Below are 22,020 nucleotides of genomic sequence, written 5' to 3' on the forward strand. Positions count from 1 at the left end.
TCTCCTTCTCCTATTTCCCCTCTTCTTTTCCTTTCCACCTCTCCCCTCCCTCCATCTGCCTCTTCTCCTCTTCCCTCATCTCCTTCTCCACTTATCTCCGTCCTCTCCTCTAATCTCTTCCCTCTTATCTGATCTGACTCTCCTGATCTACCATTACCATCTCCTCCAACATAGTTAGACATCGTTGTGTCCTCCGTACATTTTTTAGGATTCAGCATAGGCCTACCTCAGTGTTTCCCAGGTAGGCGCTGTTCTCTCTGGCGCGCTGGGTGTGACTATGAATAAGTGAATGCTTGGAACTTGAGGCTACAGGATGGACTGCATTTCATTTGGATCTTTGGATCTGTTGTATGAATAAAACACCTTCATGAGTTTTATCAAGTATGCCTTTATCACAAATACGTCAAGTAACGTTGATTAGCCTACTTAATTCATTTATCTTGTATTTTTAATACACTTGATGGGCTCTAGTTTGGTAAGAGAGCATACAGTTCAGCTGTAGGAAATCTACAGGAGCATTTTCAACCACAAGAATACTACTATAGTAGTATTTTTGCAGCCTACTGCTGCTACGGTTGATGTGCGCGAAGGTGGGGGCTAGCTCCATCAAATTCCCACCTCCCAAATACTATATCGTATATGACAAATATTTGTGGAAAAAATATTTTTTCAATAATAATGTGTTGAGCAGCACTGGAATGACCAGACTGGTGCCCAAGTTACATGAGTTTGAAACTCTTGTCGCCCATACTCTGCACGACCCTGAGAGACTTCATGTAAACACACCACACACATCATATCACACACAACCACGACTGCCTCTGTGGCAGTGCCGCAGACCCTCCCAGGATCCGTTGCGGCACTTGGCGACAGGCCTGTGATCGCCACATAATATTATGTAAGAGATAATGTATAGAACGTCGGTCATAATCGGGAAAATAAGCCCAGATAGGGCAAACAGGACACCGATGCGAAGCGGAGGTGTTCAGCGAACTGGACCTCTATCATTCGTAGTGTCGATCAGCTGAGAAATAGTTTGCCAAAGACGTTGATCTCGCTTTGCAACCGAATACGCTGGGGTTGATAAGTTACCGGACGACTTGAACAGAGAATTCTACAGCATTGAGAAGAGCCGTGAAATAAATATATATATGAAGACATCAATTATTTTTTATTTGCCTCAGTGATGATGACCGATACTGCTTGTAGTGTAATTTGATTGGTAATTTGTATCATATAGTGGGTAGTATTGTTTCTCATGCGAGTGTTTGGATTAGCCTAGGTTATGGTAGGCCTATATTTAGTATCGAGTATCGCCAACAAAAAATCCAATGATGCATCATGATAATGTCCACTGATGTACAAGCCATGTCTGTACATCAGTTGAGTTCAAAACATAGCAGACATAACAAATTGGTTGACGGAGTGTCAAAAATAGATGGACCTTCTCAGGACGAATGACTCCTTCCCTCTGCTCTTTACCTCCAGGCCTCCTCTCCTTTATATTGTTGCTATAATTGCTATTACACAACAATCACATATATAGTGCTGTCAAGCGATTTAAATATTGAATCGCGATTAATCTCATAGTTAACTCACGATTAATCGCAAATCTTTTTTCTATGATAAATATCCCTAGATTTCTTTGTCCCATTACTTGTTCTCATTTTAATGCTCTTATCAACATGGAGAAGTGCATCGGCTTGCCTTGTGCAAAGGTTTTTTTATTGATAACATTGGCATATACTGATCAAAACAGGACGATACAAAAAAAAGCCTATAATGCAATTAAACGATGAACATACAAACATACTGCCTTGAACATAGAAGTCAGGCTATTGCTTCTTTGTTTTGAGCCAAAGAAAAAAAATTAACGCCGTTAAAATTGGTTTGCGTTAACGCCGTTAATAACGTGTTTAACTGACAGCACTAATATATGCACACACATTTCAGTTTAATGTTTAATTATCTTTCATCAGTTATAACGAACAGGAAAAAACATAAATCACTTGCCAACAGCAATGAGCAAATAAATATCAATATTAAGACATTCATGTTTTCTTGCAAAGCCTTCTATCATTAGTATATTGACGCGTAGATCATCCGCCTCATTTGGTCATTTAGCAACACCAATGCAGAGAATTATTTACATCACAAAATTAACTTCGGGCTTTGTTAGGAGGTGACAAATGATCTATGACCTTTTTGATTTCTTTCCTATTGTGTTTACATTCGAGAAGCTTGCCCTCATAGAACAGGCATGCCACACTCAGGACGATCTTGTCTTTGAACGGCTGTGAGGGATCCACTCTATGAGGGCTGATGTTCTTCTCACGGTCATGGGTGTGGTGCAGCACTACCAGAATAACTGGCTTATCACCTGGGAGGATTAGGAGAAGAATACATAAGAAATAGTTTAACGTTGTTCATTGTAAGCAGTGTTGGGGGTAACGCGTTAGAACTAACGTGTTAGAGTACTCTTATTCGTTTTTTTCAGTAACGAGTAACCTAACGCGTTAGTTTTGCGAATTCAGTAATCAGTAACTCGTTAATTTCCAAAATAACCACTCGTTACTCCGTTACTTTAAGATTTTCCCTCGATAAGGAAAGTAAAGTCCCGGGTTTTCTGCATTTAGTCAGATGCTGCTCCTTGCATCTCTCTCTCTCGCTCTCTGTGTGTGTGTGCGCGCGCACCTGTGTGTATAAGCTACGTGTGTTACCGCGGCAAGATGGACGAGAAGATAGCCTTAGATTCCTGGAGGTACGCTCATTATTTTATCATAACCCTTTGGTGATAAATAGGCTAAAGGTAGCCTACGTGATTGTTATGAATGTAGGGCTATAGGGTCACACGAACATTTTCAGTTCTTCAATGTTTTTTTAGTGCCATGCACTGTTCTTTTGTGCAACGCATACGGTTAAATTGAGTTAAATTTCCAATTCTAAAAGGTTGCGTGCCTACCTGTTAAGCACTTTGTTAGGCGCCTGCACTTGTAAAGTGGATAAGCTATGTGTGACGCACTGTTCTTTTGTGCGCAGCCAATACGGTAAGCTACATTCTGTTAAAATAACTGCCTGTTACCGGAGTATGTTATTCATGGAAGCTGTTCAAATGATCAAAGGATGAATGCCTGTTAAATAAAACGTGCAATATGATGACTGTCTTTCCTGTCATTATGCTATAGGTTCATGATTGATTCATAAACAGTCAGCACTGTTGGTGCATCTAAAGGAGGATGTGTGTTGTTGTTGCGCTAGGCGGACACGCACGCACCCCAAACGCATTTTAATTGTTGGTAACGCACGAGTACTCTAACGCGTTTCTTTTATTTATAGGTAACGTAGTAACGTAACGGATTACTTTGAATTGATAGTAACAAAGTAACCTAACTGATTACTTTCAAAAGTAACGATACCCAACACTGATTGTAAGACAATGTATTGTTTTTAGATATATTATATAGCAATAAAGGGTGGGAAAGTCGGTGGCTCAGTACCTTGGCTAGTGAGTAGCCAGTTAGTAACAATTTTTAAACTGATTGAGAAATAGATTTGATCATTTTCCCATTAACAACTGTTGAAACTGTTGATTAGGAATGATGCAATATCCAAGTGTCTGGCGAGTGAGTAGCATAGGACATGTTTTATTTACTGTAACTTTATGTCAAGCTCATGTATGAATTCACCCAACAAAAGTAACTACAAAATGCATTTCCTGCAGAAAATGCTGTAGTGTGAGGTTGAATATATTTTTGCAGCTTAGGAAGTAAAGAAAGGTTGAATGGCTTAAATCAAGTGAAAAGATTTGAACAGAGTTAAAAATTCTAAATGGTGTAAACAATGTTGCTGAGCTGTTCTGATAAAGTTTGTGTGTGTGTGCGTGCGTGCGTGGTAGTAACCTGTAAGATTATCTTATTGACCTTATTCCTTATATCTAGTTAATCGAGATAAGCTCACAAAATGGCTTGTACCTTTGGACTCTGTGGAGTCTCAGCATTCACATGGTATATTGTTTGTGTAGATAGAATGACATGAAAAATATTTTATATTTTTTTATATAAAGCTTTTGTGATAGCCACTTCGGACTTGAGTGGGTAACGTCATCACTATATGGTTAAATCAAGTAAGTGTTACAATCAAGTGTGTGTGTGTGTGTGTGTGTGTGTGTGTGTGTGTGTGTGTGTGTGTGTGTGTGTGTGTGTGTGTGTGTGTGTGTGTGTGTGTGTGTGTGTGTGTGTGTGTGTCTTATCATGTAGGACCCAGGAAAAGAGTTATTTACGTTATTCTTTCACATCTAGTTAAAGGTTGGGTATGGAATTCGCTTTTTTGGCCATTTTTGCAAAATTACTTGAAATCCTTATCATAACCCACTTACAGCCACTGAGTTAGAAGTACTGACATGAAAAGTAAACAAGTCAATCATCTGTGGAACGGGCAGGGCTCGAAAAACTCCAGCCAATGATTTCCAGAGCCACCGAGTTGCATTGGACAGTAAGTACGTCAATCAAACGGTCGTACTGCACTCCCCCTCCCCCGCGCGCGACCCCTTCGTGCACGTACTCAAACCTCGTGACCCAGAGCAAGCTTCTGTTTGTTGTTATCCTGCGGTAGCTACTGGAGCTAGCTAACTAGCAAATGACTCGCTCTCGCGCATCTGTGTTCGCTCGTGCATGATTGCGTGTCCATGTACTTGGAATGGGTGGAGTCAGAGTCAGCGTTGAAGGAGAGGGGGTAGGACCATTTGAGTTGTGTACTTTCAAAATTTGCTGGCATTTCGCAAATACCATACCCAACTTTTAAAGAAGATGTAGGCCTACTTGGGTAAAAATAAAATGTTTTGGATAGTGCTCTTTATACCCTGAAATCTGTCTTTGTTGAAGAATATTAGGACATGTATTAATGCTTGATTTAGAGTACTCATAACTAAACAAAATATTATAGATTGATCTATCGAACCCAATATTGCTATCCTTTTGATATGAACTAAATTATCTAGGTGTTTAGCATTTGAGCCACATCATATTTTCAGTATTGCTCATGTTCAATAGTAAATTCTTGATTAAATTACACTTAATCAAAGGTGTGTTTATTCGGTTACAAGTTCTCATTGAAATCACCATTCCCTTAAGATTACCCGGTTTATGAAGACATTCATCATCCACCAAGCAGCAGCAAATCCAAAGCACCAATGAAGCCTATTTCTAAGGATAGTTTTGCTACACATGTTGATGTGAGGCCGACTCTACAAACAACAGAACAATCCATAAGCCCTGGTAAAACAGATAGTGTATGTATTTTTTGTACTGGCAAGCATGAATTAATAGCATGTTCTCTGTTTCAGTCGAAGCCACATAATGAAAAGAGAACATTCCTCAAGCAGAAAAGAGTTTGCTTTGGATGCCTGGAGAAAGGCTGGACACCTCAGCAAGGACTGTGCCAAACGTCTCCAGTGTTCCTTATGTAATAAACAGGAAGTTTTTTTTTGTTTTTCACATCAAAGCAAAAGAGGCATCAGTGCGTAGCATACAGGTTTCTGTAAAAACTGATAGACATACTGGGGCCGGTAACGCACAGAGATATAAGGATACATTAGCCATTGTACCTGTTCAGTTGAAAAGCACAAAATGTAGTAAGATCATTAACACCTATGCCTTCTTAGATCCCGGCAGCTCTGCTACTTTTTGAATCTCCTGAACAAACTTGACATCAGAGGAAAGATGACCAACATCTTGTAGAGAACCATTAAGCTGGAGGAATATGTGCATGCCTACACAGTGAATGGATTGGAGGTTGGTGCATTGAATGAACACAACTTATTGCACTTCCTGAATTTTACACTTAAAAGAGTATGCCTGTGGATATTGACAGCATCCCAAGGACAGAAGAGTTCTCTAAGTGGTCTTACCTGAGTGAGGTTCAGATTCCGAAACGTAATGCTGAAGTTGAGCTATTGAATGGAAACAATGTACCTAAAGCAATAGAACCGTGGAGAGTCATTAATAGTCATGGAGATGGGCTGTATGCTGGGAAAACCCTATCTGGATGGGTTATCAATAGTCCTTTAGAAAGCAGTGTCATTACAGACAGCAATGGGCTATGTAGTGTTTCTGTTAATAGAATATCAGTTGGAAAACTAGAAGATTTGATAGTACAACAGTACAATCATGATTTTAGTGAAACATTGGATGGCAAAGAAATGTCAGTGGAAGATAGAAAACCCATTAGTCAGCAGTCCATCAAGCTGCAAGGTGGACATTTTAACATAGACTTACCTTTCAGGACTGAAAGCCCAGTCATGCCCAACAACTATCAGGTTGCAGAACAATGCCTGATAGGCCTGAGAAGAAGTTCAAAAGGAATGAGAAATTCAAGAGTGATTACACAGAGTTTCTCGAGGAAGTCATAAGCAAAAGCATGCGGAAGTAGTGCCACAAGCTGAACTCCAAAGAACAGACGGCAGGGTATGGTACATTCCACACCATAGCGTTTTTCATCCAAAGAAAGGCACCATTAGGGTGGTTTTTGATTGTGGCGCAACATTCAAAGGAACATCCCTAAATGCTGACCTACTCCAAGGTCCAGACCTGATGAGCACCCTCCTTGGTGTGCTCATTAGATACAGACAACATCCAGTAGTTCTGATAGCCGACATAAAGTCAATGTTTCACCAAGTCAGAGTCACAAAGTCTGATGTTGACTTTTTACGCTTCATGTGGTGGCCAGGTTATGTATCTCTACCCCCTGTTGAACATCGCATGACTGTGCATCTCTTTGGATTGGCTTCTTCTCCGAGCTGTGCAAACTTTGCATTGAGACAAACTGCCAAAGACAATAACATCTGTTTCAATCCAGAAGTGATGAGCACTATTGAAAACAATTTTTATGTTGACAACTGTTTGAAGTCTTTTGAAACAGAACAGAACGCTGTGGAAGGACCATACCTGTGTTCGCCACAAGGGTGGATTCCACCTTACTAAGTGGGTGAGTAACAGTCTTGCTGTACTGTCACATATCCCAAATGAAGATAGAGCCACTGAAATGAAAGTACTGGATTTAGACAGGGATAAACTCCCCACAGAAAGGGCCCTAGGACTATGATGGTGTGTAGAGAGTGACACATTCAGATTTAACATCTCTATCAAAGATAAGCCAAACACCAGAACATTCTGTCAATGGTCAGTTCTATCTATGACCCGCTTGGGTTCCTGTCACCTCTAACTCTGCCTGCTAAGTTGCTTCTTCAGGATCTTTGTAGAAACTAGTGCAGCTGGGACCATGTGGTATCACCGGCTGCATCAGCGAAGTGGAGGAAATGGATGGCCAGCCTAGACACACTGGAAAAGTTCACAGTGGAGCGCTGTGTGAAACCAGATGGAATAGGAGCATCCACACAGGCTGAACTGCAGCACTTCTCAGACGCTAGTGAACATGCATATGGCACAGTGAGCTATCCGAAATTGACAGCAGGAAAACACACTGTGCATGTAGCCTTTATGCTGGGCAAGGCCAGAGTAGCACCATTAAAGCAGACGACAATACCACGCCTTGAACTTGGGGCGGCTGTCTTGGCTGTTAAGAGTACATAAAATGCTCAGAAACGAATTAGACATCAAGCTCAACATTTCAACATTCTGGACAATACAGCCCCTCGAGGGTCCTGGATTCTTGGAAGAATTAAAGATGTCCTGTCCTCCCAGATTCCAAAGGCCTTGACAGTGAAAATAAAGACCAAGACTGGTGTCTTTGAAAGGCCAGTCAACAAGCTCTGCCTGCTACTGGAGCGGGCAGAAGAGCTGAATTAAGTGAAGCCCAGTGGTGCCGGCAAACGGTGAGTACCAATCATACATGTGATGTTTATAAGTTGAATACATATTTACACTAACTTAAGAGTAGATTTAGGCTCCTTTATGTTTTGAATTTTGCAATAGATGCCTGTGCACACTATTAGCGGCCGGTGTGTAGGAGCCATATATATTTTGGTTAAAATTTCCTATTGTTTAGTTTCACATATTAGAAGCAATATAAGTATTAGATATTTAATTAATATTAATTATTTTGAATTAGAACAATATATGGTCACGTGAGTGTGTATGCCCCCCTATAGGTCAAGAGCAGCATAAAGGTATGCCAAACCTGGAGAAGGAGGGGTGCCGGTGCTTGCGCATACCATCATTGACGCCAACGAAAACTCACTAACAATACAATAGAACCACAGTTTATCATACTTTTTACCATTTCATTTGTTAAACATAATAAATCATCAACCCTATTCAATCAACATCTCTTGGTGTTCGAGCCGGATAACAAGATACCGGTACACATCCGAAGTGGAAATAACTCAAAAGCTGTGTCAATGGGACACAGTCGAAAACATCGAGATTAGCCACTGCAATAAGTTTCACCCAAAATAGGTCAACCTTCGTAGCTACCTTAGAAAAACCGAACCCAAACACCCCATCATTCAAATATAAGGTTTGGATAAATGTAAAATAAAAGAGCATTGGAGAGCTACAGAAAGTTACGGTCTTCAACAACAGTAAAGTGACACAGGCCAATATAATAAAAAATTATCAATACAAAAAAAGGAAACTAATGTATAGCGTAACAGTTTAACAAAGTAAAGTGCTACCCTACAGACTCCATCTCGCTGGGTGATATTCATCGTATTGCCAATTTAATGAACTTACACAATTAAATAATTCATACATGTTTTGAGTACAACTACTCAACTGAGAAATAACATCGGTTTCGATGGGCAAGATATTTACAATGGGTAATTGTCCAAATTGTAGACGATTGTACTACTCATTTGCATGCTTGGACAACAAATAGTAATTTCTTAAAATGAATGACAAATTAAAATCGAATTTTGTCTTTTGACTTTAATGTTTAGGAAGTGAATGGATGGATTAATCTATCTTTGCTCCAAAGATTTTCTATTTTCTATTTAAAAAACATTGACAGCAGTTTGATTGTTCTCACATGGAAAATGACATGTTTGATTGGAGTTTAAAATGTTCCTCACCTTTACACATCTCCATAGTCTCCTGGATATTAATCCCAGGCCGTGTGCTAATAGGACAGAAGGCCAGGATGTAGTCACGTGGGTCCGACGACTCCCCCTGAGTATGACCCTTGCTCTTCAGTTTTTTAAACAATTCATTGTCAGCATTCAGATATAATCCATTCACCGTGGTGAACCTACATTTATGGTAGTCTGTGAAAATAGAAATGCAGGTTTATAGTCAGAGTTGTCCTGATCTCGAATACATCAGCCATTGTCAAAACGGAGCAATATGTTTTTACAGAAAGTTTCAGACAGTGATTTTAATGTAAAAATGTGGGACTTGTTTGTAAGCAATGCAGTTTTGGTATATCCCGTCATGACAGCTTATTTTGATAACCAGACGTAGTAACGGGTATCTCTGCATATCTGTAAGGTCGCTACCTCTCCCTGTAAGCTCACACTTGGACGTTTCAAAGCATTTGCTAAGGATAGAATACGCCTACACCCAACGTTTAGGGGCGGCTGGCCTGAGCACGGAGTTGCGAGTGACGGCTAGCTTGACCCCAGTGTTATAACTTATACACTTTTTGCCATACGTCTGGGCAATAATAATCAATCCCATCACTATTGAGGGAGCATTTAGCCAGGTTTCACGACATCTGGTTACCCGTTTACAAAACATTTGAGACTTTCTTGAGTCCAAACATACTACTGGTTAGAAATTAACCACTAACTACAGCCATTCATATGTCGTCTTCAACATCAGTCTCTAGCAATACAGTACCGTTTTTTATTGCTTCCTTGAGCCAACTCCTCTAGCAAGAGCAGCTAGCGATAACCGTCAGTGTGGTCTTTGCTTGAATGTTCGCTTGCGTTCTTTTGTTGCTTTGCACATCCACATCAACCTAAATCCCCTGTGATTCTTGGATAAATAAACTGCTAAAGAGCAAAAGCAACCATCTGTTTTGTTATAAAACGAACCCAACGTGGCTCTCTGTTTAAGTGTTTTATTGTTAGTAGAGACCCTGTGCTGGAATGTTAAACATATATTCTTAGGTGAGGGGCCCAAGGTAGCATTGTCTATTTAACCAGGCCTCAATTTACCACCTGGTTATAGTATGAAGACAAAATGTATGACATCACAGGTGTTATAGGTGCCTTGAGTGAGGTACTCTGTGTAAAGTTTGAAATCACCCCACATTTAAACCCTCTTTCAACATACTGAAGCATACAATTACTTTACCATGGTCAATGAGGTTAGCATTGAATGTCATGATTAAGAGGACATTATTATTGTCCTGTCTATTTAAGCTCCTTTCAGTAAAAAGTGCTACAAATGATTGCTTGGAACAACTTTTAGTAGCCAATATGCACTCACCTTGTCGTCTTTCAACTTTGGAGGATTCAATCTCTGACAACACATAGAAACAGTTAGGTTTTTAGAATTGGGACAACATGATGATGTTCACTCCACCTCGTATCACTAAATATAGGAATTCCATTATCAAGGCTGCCATGGGGAAAGACAACCCTGAATCAGAAAACATTTCTTAGATGACTTACTAGACAGGAACCGTTCCGTTTGTGTTTTAAACCAATTCCCCTTGGCGGTAGTGGCCATCTGAAAAAAATAATCGAAAGATACTTCAAATGAAGGTTAGCATATTAGGTTAGAAATGTTGTAGTTTGGCTATTAGATGGTGAAGTTGAGGCAGTCTAGGTCAGAGATGGTTGTTTGTTCACCACGGAGCGAACCTCAGGTCCATGAATTAGGTCTGTTTTCTCCTCTTTATACCCTGCCTTGTTTTTTGTTATGGGTTAGGGTTAGTTAATATCCTAACCCATAATAAAAATTAAGAATTATAATTATGAATTATAAATCACCAAAACTGTGTATAATTCTAGTTCTTTTTGATGGAAGGTCAGGGTGGGTGTGACTTGAATACGGCTCTGAGGAGCTTGTTGTTTGGTCAAGTGGTTCTTTATTCTGGAGATTTAACTGCTTTAATCTGAAGATTGAACCAGTCATTAGGAATGAATCGGCTTCTCTGGAGTTTCAACCCATCAAAACGAAGGTGGCATTCTTTCGTGACGTCAGACTACTTTTTCCAAGGTAGTCTAACGTCATGACCAAGAGGTACCGGGTACAGTTTGTGTGGCCGTGAGGAGCTCTGCCTGGAGTGTGTGCGTGTGTCTGTGTGCATGTGGCCGTGGGGCGCTCTGTCTGGTGAACAACATGAATTTGAAGTTTTATTCATGAAAATATATGAACTATTTACAAAAATAAAACGTGTAGTGTGCGTTTGTCACAGCTCATCTTGAGCATCTACTGTCTCCTGGTAGCCACGGTATACTGCCCATCTTGTGCTGGGCCTCGTTTCGATAGATAAGAACATTTAGCGATGGATAACGAAGGATCTTCATTCGTACGATCATTCTCACGATGGATCCTGCAAACCATAGTGAATTTCTTTGGAGCGTTTCTCGAAACTCCTCCTAACATGAACGAGCGTTCACTGCACTCACGACCAGGATTGTAACTGTCTACTGACACAGTGCTGAAATGGGCTCCGTACTGAGGGAGACGCAGGAATGTCGCAGGAAAATGGGGTTAAAAAGCGTTAAAATATTTCCCCATCAAGGCCGAGTAGTCTACGAAAAGAATAGATTGCAATAATTTGAATGCTAACGATATTAAAACACAATTGATTAGGCCTAGGCCGACATATGTATCGGTCCTAATCCTGAATGCACTTTGCGTACATTTTTCACGGCATTATCCCCCCTTCCATATTACAAATCAAAACTGGCTTGTGTGAGAATTAGGTGCTGATTTCTGAAACATGCTTTGCGCAACAAAGAGGGCCGACTTTATCTGATTCTGCATAAGGTTTAATTGATTGGCAAGCATTCTCTAGTCTACAATATTTGTAGACATTAAAAATGCAACGTTACATTCATTCATTATCATTCAAACGCAGATGCTAGGCATTGACACACGGCTATTGCTGACCCGATTAGGACGGCTTGGTCTAGATCCTACCCATATTGTTGGGCAATGGGCAGGATGATGTAGGCTATAGGTCTTTTTACGCTGCCAAGCCGGTTCTTCGGTCGCAGCTTTGCACGCCCAGCGATTTCACCTTCTTATCTCAAGTTTCCTGTGTAAAACTGAGGCGGTCAACCCCCGGTCGTCACAGCACAGGCTTTCTTGGTTCACTGGAAAAGGTGGGGCTGCGCATGGAGTCTAGACCTCTTTAGAATATTTTTTATCATTGCATACTCCCCAAATGTTTTAATTTTTTTATGAATGAAGACACCTGAATGCAATAATGAGTTCACGTCTGAGTGTAGACTACAAACGCGATTAACTATGGTCAGGGATGTTCGTTACTGTCTAGACACCGTCCAATAAATAGTGAACTTCATCACAGCCTCATCTAAACGCCTGCAGTGCTTAATGCAAACAATCGCAACAAAAACGCCTGCAGAAATTCTCCGACACCTGCTGGTCTCAGAAGGATTTATGTCTACAGTAGCCTATATCTTCTGTCATTGATCAATATGAGAACATTTTAACCACGATGGTTGAGACAGCAAGTGCAGCTCGAAAGCGACCTCCCACACAAGAGCAATGGAAACATTTGATTTTATTATATGCCTTGTGACGTGGCGTTTGATCGGTACATTTCGGCTGCGCATGTATTTTTGGAATTTTTAATTGCTGCAATAAATAAATCTAACAGTAGTCTATGAGTAATATATCGGATGAAACCACTGTTTTTGTTTGCGAAATTGCTCAAGCTGGGCATTCCATGGTATTGGATGTGTTTTAATGAAACGCATCCAATACTAGGAATGTCCGCTGGTGACGCCACTGAGGCTATAGTAGGCTAACGATGCTCATAGCATCCTACGAGTACTCCTGAAGTCCTCGTTAGCTACGAGCGTTTTCACGACGTTCGTTACCAACAATGCTTTCGGGAAACGGTGTGAAAACTGTACGATGCTCGCACGACGCACTTCACGATCCACTTAGGCTAAGGATGCTTTCGGGAAACTGGGCCCTGGTGTGTTTTTTCTGTTGCGTGTTGCCATACCTCTTTAGAGAGGTGATGCCATGCATAGTAACAGTTCTCCCTGTATTGTATTTTGTTTAAGGAGAAAGAGATAATTTAGGCTATATATCTTAATACAGTGTGTGTATTATTTGTTTTAGCATGCATTTTGATGATTTTGGAAAAAAATTGTTACTAATGAAATTTTTGTTATTATTATTTTCACCATCCATGTGCATGCTAACTAGCTTAAACGTTTGTTATGCTATCACAGTAATGTTACTGCATAGGAAGGTAAATGCATTTAATTTTGTTTTCATACATGCAGAGCCTGTAAAGATCAACACCACCACGCTTTATGAAGTCATTATGTCTGTTATCTTCTGTTTCCAGGTATGCTCCAAAGTGTAGTATATAAATAGCAATCTTGTATTTCAGTTTATATTAATGCTGTTGTTTATTATTTACTATGATTACTGTCTGTATTTGTTATAATAATATTAATATTTTGATATAATAAGAGAGAGCGGTATTGCCATGAGACAGAGAGCCTGTAAAGATCAAGACCACCACGCTTTATGAAGACATTTTGTCTGTTGTTTTCTGATTCCAGGCCTTCCTTAAAAATAAAGAAGATAAAAAGCATGTCATTGTCTGTAAATTCTTGTCCACCGTTACACAAGATGACGTCAAACGCGTCATTTGACGTTATCTCGGGAGAAAATTTGATCAAGAAAGCTGGGCCAAGGGAAGACTGGGTTACTTTTGTTTTATATTACAATAGCGATTTCAAATGATAGAACGCCGGTTCCGAATGGGCGAAGTATCCCTTTAAGCGGTTGCTCTCGTTCCCAAGGGGACACTGGGCTTCAGATCTTCCCAGCACCACGCCAAACTAAGCTAACGGCCCTCAGACTTTGGAACAGAGAGTTCATATTTGATTCATAAACTGCAATAATCCAAAAACTGAGGGCATTAGGCTATAACAAAAACATAACCACAGTTTGAGCAATTAGAGAGGGGCTCGTAACGAAGAAAGATCTCCCCACCTCCCCTTGTTATTAAATGTGCATTATGAATATATTTGTTATATTTGGTCCACCACCTCTTCCTCAATAAGAAGCAACAATCAGTATTTGATGAATTAGAATCGACCAACACCTTTTCTATATTCACTCAGTTTGTATCAGGTGAGGGAGAGCCATCAGCATCATCATCATCACATCATCATCATCATATTCATCATCATCCTCATCATCATCATCAGATCACCCGCTCAGCTTCAGCCACACACTTCCCCAAACCAACCAACTGTCCCGAGTGATCCCGACGGTGACGTTTTAAGATCGTGCATGTTGCAGGAAATGTGCAGCAGCGCCCCCTGGGGCCAGACTTTACGGTGTCACACCGGCCCATTCACACCCTACGGTAAATACGGATACGGACCGTTTCGTCCGGTCCCGGAGGTGTTTCATCCGTCAATGGGTCAGTCGCCTCTGAGCTTATCCGGAGGGCTCCGGGAGAAACGGAGCAATACCACCGGAAATCAAGGCAGCAGTATAGAGTCAGAAGTCAGACCATTCGTGAAAATAGATAAGAGTAGTATAATATCTGATATGTATATTGTATTAAACGTTTTATACTTATATTATTATACCTGACCTTTTTATTTTATTGTTCCCCTGCTGTGGCAATGAATTGTAACTAGTCATTTAAAAATGGCGCAACATTTTGAGGAGATAATCTGCGGGTTGGTGAGGGGTGTCACATTCCACCGCCGCCTAGGCCTACACCTTTTGCACATTTCTTTTTGCAGATTTCGGATGACACAAAGCAAAAACATCTCCTCTACAGATGCCATGTTTGCGATCGTCGATGCTGTTAATTTTTGACAGGACAGTCACTGCCCTCTAGAGGACGTATTGCGTAACATCCATAACAACGCTGAAACCGGACGGAGGTATGAAGGGTAGTCCCGGAGGCGAATTTTTTTTTTTTTTTTTTTTGCAGGGTGGTAGCGGGAAGCTCATCCCTGATTGGCTGGGACTTGTTGGCTGGGACTTGGCTCGCTGGGACTTTGTCAGAGGGCTTGTGTGAAAATCACGAACGCAAATGAAGTAAACGTTGTTAGAAATCAACACGAATAATGTGACACATGATACCCACCAAATACACGGCAACTCTATAGCTACCTTTCTGTAAGTACAAACGTTAGCTCACTCGTCTAAAAGCCCCTGTGAAACTGTTATGTGTCACGGGGGCTACTGTAGTAAATCCATTTTGTATTTATTATATTTTATAACGTTATGTATAGCGCATCGGCAAATGAATTAAACGTTGTTAGAAATTAACACGAATCATTTTAGCAATAATGTGACACATGATACCCACCTACTATACGGCAACTCTATAGCTACCTTTCTGTAAGTACAAACGTTAGCTCACTCGTCTAAAAGCCCCTGTGAAACTGTTATGTGTCACAGCCTGGGCTACTGTAGTAAATCATTTTTTTATTTATTATATTTTATATGCTATTACAAGAGTTGTAAATGACATCCTTTTAGCTTTGGATAAAAATACAAGCACAATGCTTGTGCTGTTGGACCTGAGCGCTTGGACTCTATGTTGGTTTTGGGGGTACGGCTCTTGGTTGGCTTGAATCGTACCTCACCGATAGAACCCAATTTGTGCTTCATGAGGGTGCAGAATCAAAGCGCGGTAAATTGCGCTTTGGCGTACCACAAGGGTCGGTTCTTGGTCCATTACTTTTTGCAATTTATATGCTTCCCCTGGGTGACGTTATCCGCGGCTTCGGAATTAGTTTCCATTGCTATGCGGATGACACCCAGCTCTACATTCCTGTAGATTCCGGGGACTTGGGCCAGATTCAAAGGGTTGAGTCCTGTCTAGCTGCTGTGAAGGGCTGGATGTCACAAAACTTCCTACAGCTTAATACTGGGAAGACAGAGCTGATGATTATCGGCTCGAAGCGGGACCGGGAAAAGTTTGAGGATGTCTCATGTGGTTGGATGGCTTTGCCATCCCACAGAGTGCATCCGTCAAAAATCTTGGTGTCCTGTTTGACCCTATGCTTTGACCAACATATAAGAAGTATAACTAGAATTGCCTTTTTCCATCTGAGAAACATTGCAAGAATCAGACCAATGTTATCCGCAGTGGATGCGGAGACACTGATTCATGCATTTGTTTCGTCAAGACTGGACTATTGCAATGCATTGTTCTCGGGATTACCGAACTCTACCACAAAAAGTCTACAGCTGGTACACAATGCGGCAGCTTGACTGCTGACCAGAACGAGAAAGTTTGATCATATTACACCTATTCTCGCCTCTCTACACTGGCTACCAATAACTTTCAGATCAGACTTTAAGGTGCTATTGTTAACCTATAAAGCCTTGCATGGATTATCTCCATCGTACCTGAAGGACCTGATCATTCCTTATAGTCCTTCTCGGTCTCTCCGGTCTTCGGGAGCTGGCCTTCTTTCACTGCAGAAGGTTAAAAAGAAATCGGCTGGACAGAGAGCGTTTGCCTATCGAGCCCCTTTTTTATGGAATAGGCTGCCATCAGTGATCAGGGAAGCTGACTCTGTGGAGCTATTCAAAGGGAAGCTCAAAACGCACCTCTACAATCTTGCATTTGGAGTGTGAAAACAACTGATGCGAGAGTGAAGACTACTCTGTTTGCTTGTGCTTTTCTTATTACATTATACATTCCCACTATGTACTATTCCTTTCTAATTCACTATTCTGTCTGTTCTAGCGTGTTGCGGGTACTGGACTGGATGCCTGGACTCTCCTCATGGATAACCGGCCAGAACCCCATCACCATTTTAATATGATGTGCATGTATTTACCTGTATGTCAATTGTGGCACCCATTGCACTCCTGACCATCCCTGGAAGAAGGGATCCCCTACACTGCGTTTCTTCTCAAGATTTCTTCCTTGCTGATTCAAGGGAGTTCTCTTGCCCGTGAGGGGGCATGGGTAAAGGGGGGTGTCACAAATATTTGGCCTGTTAAGCCCTTTGAGACTGTAATGGTGATTAAGGGCTATACAAATAAAATTGAATTGAATTAAAATTGAATTGAATTATAACGTTATGTATAGCGCATCGCAGTGCTTTCGGCAGCTGGTGATTGTTTCCAAGTTTTTTATTCTAATTGTTGTCCATCCATCCGTCTTGATATTTCCATTAAGATTCCATTCTGTTCTGTTTCTAGAAGTAGTGAGCATAATGGCAGGATTTATTAAAGCTTGCAACATTTGCCAGACCCATAAGAATAAACCGTATGATTTCTGATAGTGGTTCTGCCACACCCCACAGCCAATTACATTATAGAAAGAAGGGCCATAAAATCTGTAGGCCTATCCATAGAATATTTTCGCGTAGGGCTAAATTAATTTTAATATTGATTTTCACCTATCAATCCACCTACTAGGCTACACGGCAACTCTATAGCTACCTTTCTGTAAGTGCCAAAACAAACGTTAGCTCTTAATGCTAACTCGTCTAAAAACAACTAGGCTACTGTACAACATGTGTCACACTATTGATACAATGATTTGTGTTGATTTATAACAACGTTTCATTTATTTGCGTTCGTGATTTTCACAAGCCCTCTGTTTTCACAAGCCCTCTGACTAAGTCCCTGCGAGCCAAGTCCCAGCCAATGAGGGATGAGTTCCCTCATGAATATTCACGAGCTTCCCGCTACCACCCTGCAAAAAATAAACTCGCGTCCCGGAGACAACGTTTGGAACGGACGGACGAATTTCGTCCGGATTCGGAGGTATGTATCGCTCATTATGAAAGTGATAACAGTGAAACAACGACGGTACCAACAAAGTATCATAAGGTTGCCGTGGTCCGTCCCGATGGTGATAACCCCGCCTCTATCCTATAACTCTCAGCCCAAGGGCTTTATTTAATCTCACAGTGGTCCAGTGAATCCAGCTGAACCAGGGTCCAGCGGCTCTTTAGATGGTTTGAGGTGTAAAAGCTGAATTGAGCCTCTTTTGGATGATGTGGTTTCCCTCTTCCTCAGCTGAGCCATTGTGCGGCCCTGCTCATCAAGTAGTCTAACTCCAGCTACAGCCCCCAACTCCTCCAAACTAAGGAAGCTTTAGCTCATTGATACATAGTGGTGTGTTGTATACGAAGAAAGTAGATCTATTCTTAAAGAATAGTTGTGTTCTTACCGTATTTACTGCTGTCTTGCGTTCTGCTCCAAAGACTTGCCCGGCCATGACCATACTTTCACTTTCAATTTGACGTCACGGAATCCTTTACGTAGATTCCGTGGCGGGTACCGCTTATGACGCTTTCAAAACGGTTGGAGTTTCCGGGAGGTTCGGACATTAAACTCGGAGTAAAGTGCTTTGAACGCTCTATTGGGTCGGAGTTTTCACCTGATAAATTACCATTCATGTTCAACCATCGGAAGCAGTTCTAATAACTGCTTCCATACTTGCGGGCATCCATACTTGTAGTTGTTATGAAGTCTAGTCTCACGAATGATCTGCTTTTCTGGTTTTATGTCATAACCTACGCCAAATTGAGGTGCGTTTCCTGAACGCTATTATTTCGGAAGAAGGGAAATTACGTTCGAGACGTAAGAGCTTCCGAACCTCCGAGCTGTTTTGAAGGCGGCATCATAACACATCCGTGGGTAACTTTAATAAATTATCATTTTACCCGAACTGTCCTACATGCCTGCCTGCCACCTGCTAACCGTGACAGATCATTGTGATCACCATATATTGATCCATTTATTCAAAAGATCCAAAGACAAAGAACGGGTGCATTGCGGTATCATTTTATATTATTGTTAATAGTCTAACATTTCAGCGTTGGTATTACATTTTTCATTAGCTTGTGTAGTACTAGCTACCTATGTATGACAGTTAACAATGTTGGTGTATTACAATTATTTATGTGTGTAGGCCACTCCAACTTCGTTTCTGGTTGAAATGTAACCATTTATTTGTACACAAGTTATTGATTGCATTTTTCGTAAATAGTTAGTTGGAAGGAATCTGTTTCTTGTGACACTTGGAGCTTGCATGACGGAGCACAAGTTGTCACAAGGCACTCAAAACTGCAAAAACACATTGTTCAATTGTAGACTTGGAGCTTGCATAACGGAGCACAAGGCATAGTTTAATAGTGCATTTCTTTTTCTGTAATTTTTGTACATTTAAATTAGAGCTGTCAAGCGATTAAAATATTTAATCGTGATTAATCGCATTAATGTCATAGTTAACTCACGATTAATCGCGTTTAATCGCAAATTATTTTTCTATGCCAAATATCCCTTGATTTTTTTGTCCCAGAATTCTTCTCATTTTAATTATCTTATCAGCATGGTGAAGTGCATCGGCTTGCCTTGTGCAAATGATTTTTTATTGATAACAACATTGGCATATACTGATCAAAACAGGACGATACAAAAAAAGAGCCTATAGTGCAATTAAACGACTGCTTTGAACAAATGTCATTTGAACATAGCAGTAAGGCTACTGCTTCTATGTTTTGAGCCAAAGAAAAAAAAAATATATATATTAATTTTTTAAATAAAACAATTGCGTTAATCGCGCGATAATTTTTTAAGGCCGTTAATAACGCGTTTAACTGACAGCTCTAATTTAAATGTATGCCCATCACTAACTGAGTTTAGCTTTATCTATTATTAATTTTATTTTCTTCCCTTTTCTTAATGATATGTGTATTTCGTTTTTAAGATAAAACAAGAGAAACCCAAACATATCTTATGGTCTTGTATTTATGTAAATGTTTCATGTATTTATATGTTTTTTACATGTTGTGACTGACTGAGTTTGTGATTTGGGTTTATGGCCTCGTAGTTATGTAGGCCTACATGTTTCATGTATTTATGTGTTTTTTTCATGTTGTGACTGTCTGAGTTTGTGATGTGAGTCTTTGTTCTATGTTCCCACTCTTGGCCTGCACCTTGACGTGGTGAGTGGGCTTTAAACTAAGACTTAGTTTTATTTTTTTGTTAGTTATTGATTGTGACATTCTATCTTATTAATGATACATTGCCTTAACTAAACCCCTTCTCTTCTGTTTGCAGAAACTGGAAACTTCAAAGTATATTTTATCTTAAGTTAGAAAATCTTTGTTTCCTCATCAGATCCCAGTCCATCATGCTCCCCATACTTGTCTGCCGTGCCACCATCATGCCTCATGCATCACCTCTCAGCGCCCTGCCCAGCTGCATCTTATTCCGTTACTCCAGCTCTTTCCAGCTCTTTCACAAAAGTGACAAACACGCTCCACCCAAATGTTTTTAATATTTTATTAATTATGCATGTAAGGTGTGCTTAAGTGGCCTGAAAGGTGCCCATCAATAAATGATTTTTATTAACATAACATTATGGCTCCATCAAAAGCAAAGTACACCGGCCATTTACAGTTATCATTTATACTATCCTAGACATCTTTAAAGGGACTCTGACCTTTGTTGCATTTGAGAATTACAGCACATTCAAATCATCCCGCCTTCCTCCAATGCCCCACCCCCTAAGCGTACAAAACGAAGCGTTATTTTTTAGAGTACTGTAACGACCTCGCCGGTGACATAATGATGTCGAGTCATTAGTAGTTGAAGGTAGTTTTAATGAACCAAAACCAGGTCACTGAAACCCGTAACATTGTAACCAACGGCAGAAAACCGACACAAAACAAACCCCGGTTACCCCGGCAACCCCCAACACGGTCTCACTCGCGTGCAGGCCCCCACCCTCCTGTTCTTCCAAGGCCCTCCCCCAGCTGACCTAATGATTCGCCCCCACGCTGATTGACAAGAAGAACATTACAATACATACACATAGAACAACTGGCATAGCGGACAACGAAATATAATGTAACACATAACACAAACTATTTAACTGTCCCAGGGTCGCTACAGTACAAAAGTTCTAGACTCCCATGGGTTACGTTTAGACTCCCATGGGTTATGTTTAGACTCCCAGGGGTCATAATATCTACCAGGGGTCTAGTAAACAAGAAATTTAGCAGGTGGCTCACTGTAATTTTATGGGCTTCGTGCGATACCGTTTTGAGGCCCCATGTTGAAGGACAGTGGTCCCACTGAGTATAAGAAAGGTGTATGAGCATTACAAACAGAGTAGCGGGACAACGTCGCGTCTGAGTCCGAAATGGGTCCCGTAATCGGACTGAGTGGTGCGGTTGGGTGCCAACGTTCTGGAGGTCTTCCTGTAGCTCCAGAGTAGCGGGACAACGTCGCGTCTGAGTCCGAAATGGGTCCCGTAATCGGACTGAGTGGTGCGGTTGGGTGCCCACGTTCTGGTGGTCTTCCTGTAGCTCCAGAGTAGCGGGACAACGTCGCGTCTGAGTCCGAAATGGGTCCCGTAATCGGACTGAGTGGTGCGGTTGGGTGCCAACGGTCTGGAGGTCTTCCTGTAGCTCCAGAGTAGCGGGACAACGTCGCGTCTGAGTCCGAAACGGGTCCCCTAATCGGACTGAGTGGTGCGGTTGGTTGCCAACGGTCTGGAGGTCCTGAGAATCATCCAGGGGAGCGGGACCACTTGGCTTCTGAGGCTGAATCGGGTCCCCTTGTCGGACTGAATGGTGCAGTTGGTGGCCAACAGTCTGGAGGTCTTCCTGAGGCTCCAGAGGAGGGTAACTCTGTGAGTCTGAGTCCGAGATGAGTCCCCTAATCGGACTGAATGGTGCAGTTTCAGTACGCCGTGGACCACTTTGGTCTGCCATCGTCAGTCGCTACGGTCGCTACTCGCTACTGTCTGCCGTGGAATCAAAACAAACCCTCTAGTTGAGGACGCGCCTTGATGACGCGGGCCCGAATGCGCCACAAGAAGCAGACGGAAAACCTTATATATCCATGCAGCAAACAGACAGGTCTGTCGGCCAATAAGGTCATTCGGTCC

Source organism: Gadus chalcogrammus, chromosome 21 (genome assembly GCF_026213295.1).
Source record: "Gadus chalcogrammus isolate NIFS_2021 chromosome 21, NIFS_Gcha_1.0, whole genome shotgun sequence".
NCBI classification, from domain to species: domain Eukaryota; kingdom Metazoa; phylum Chordata; class Actinopteri; order Gadiformes; family Gadidae; genus Gadus; species Gadus chalcogrammus.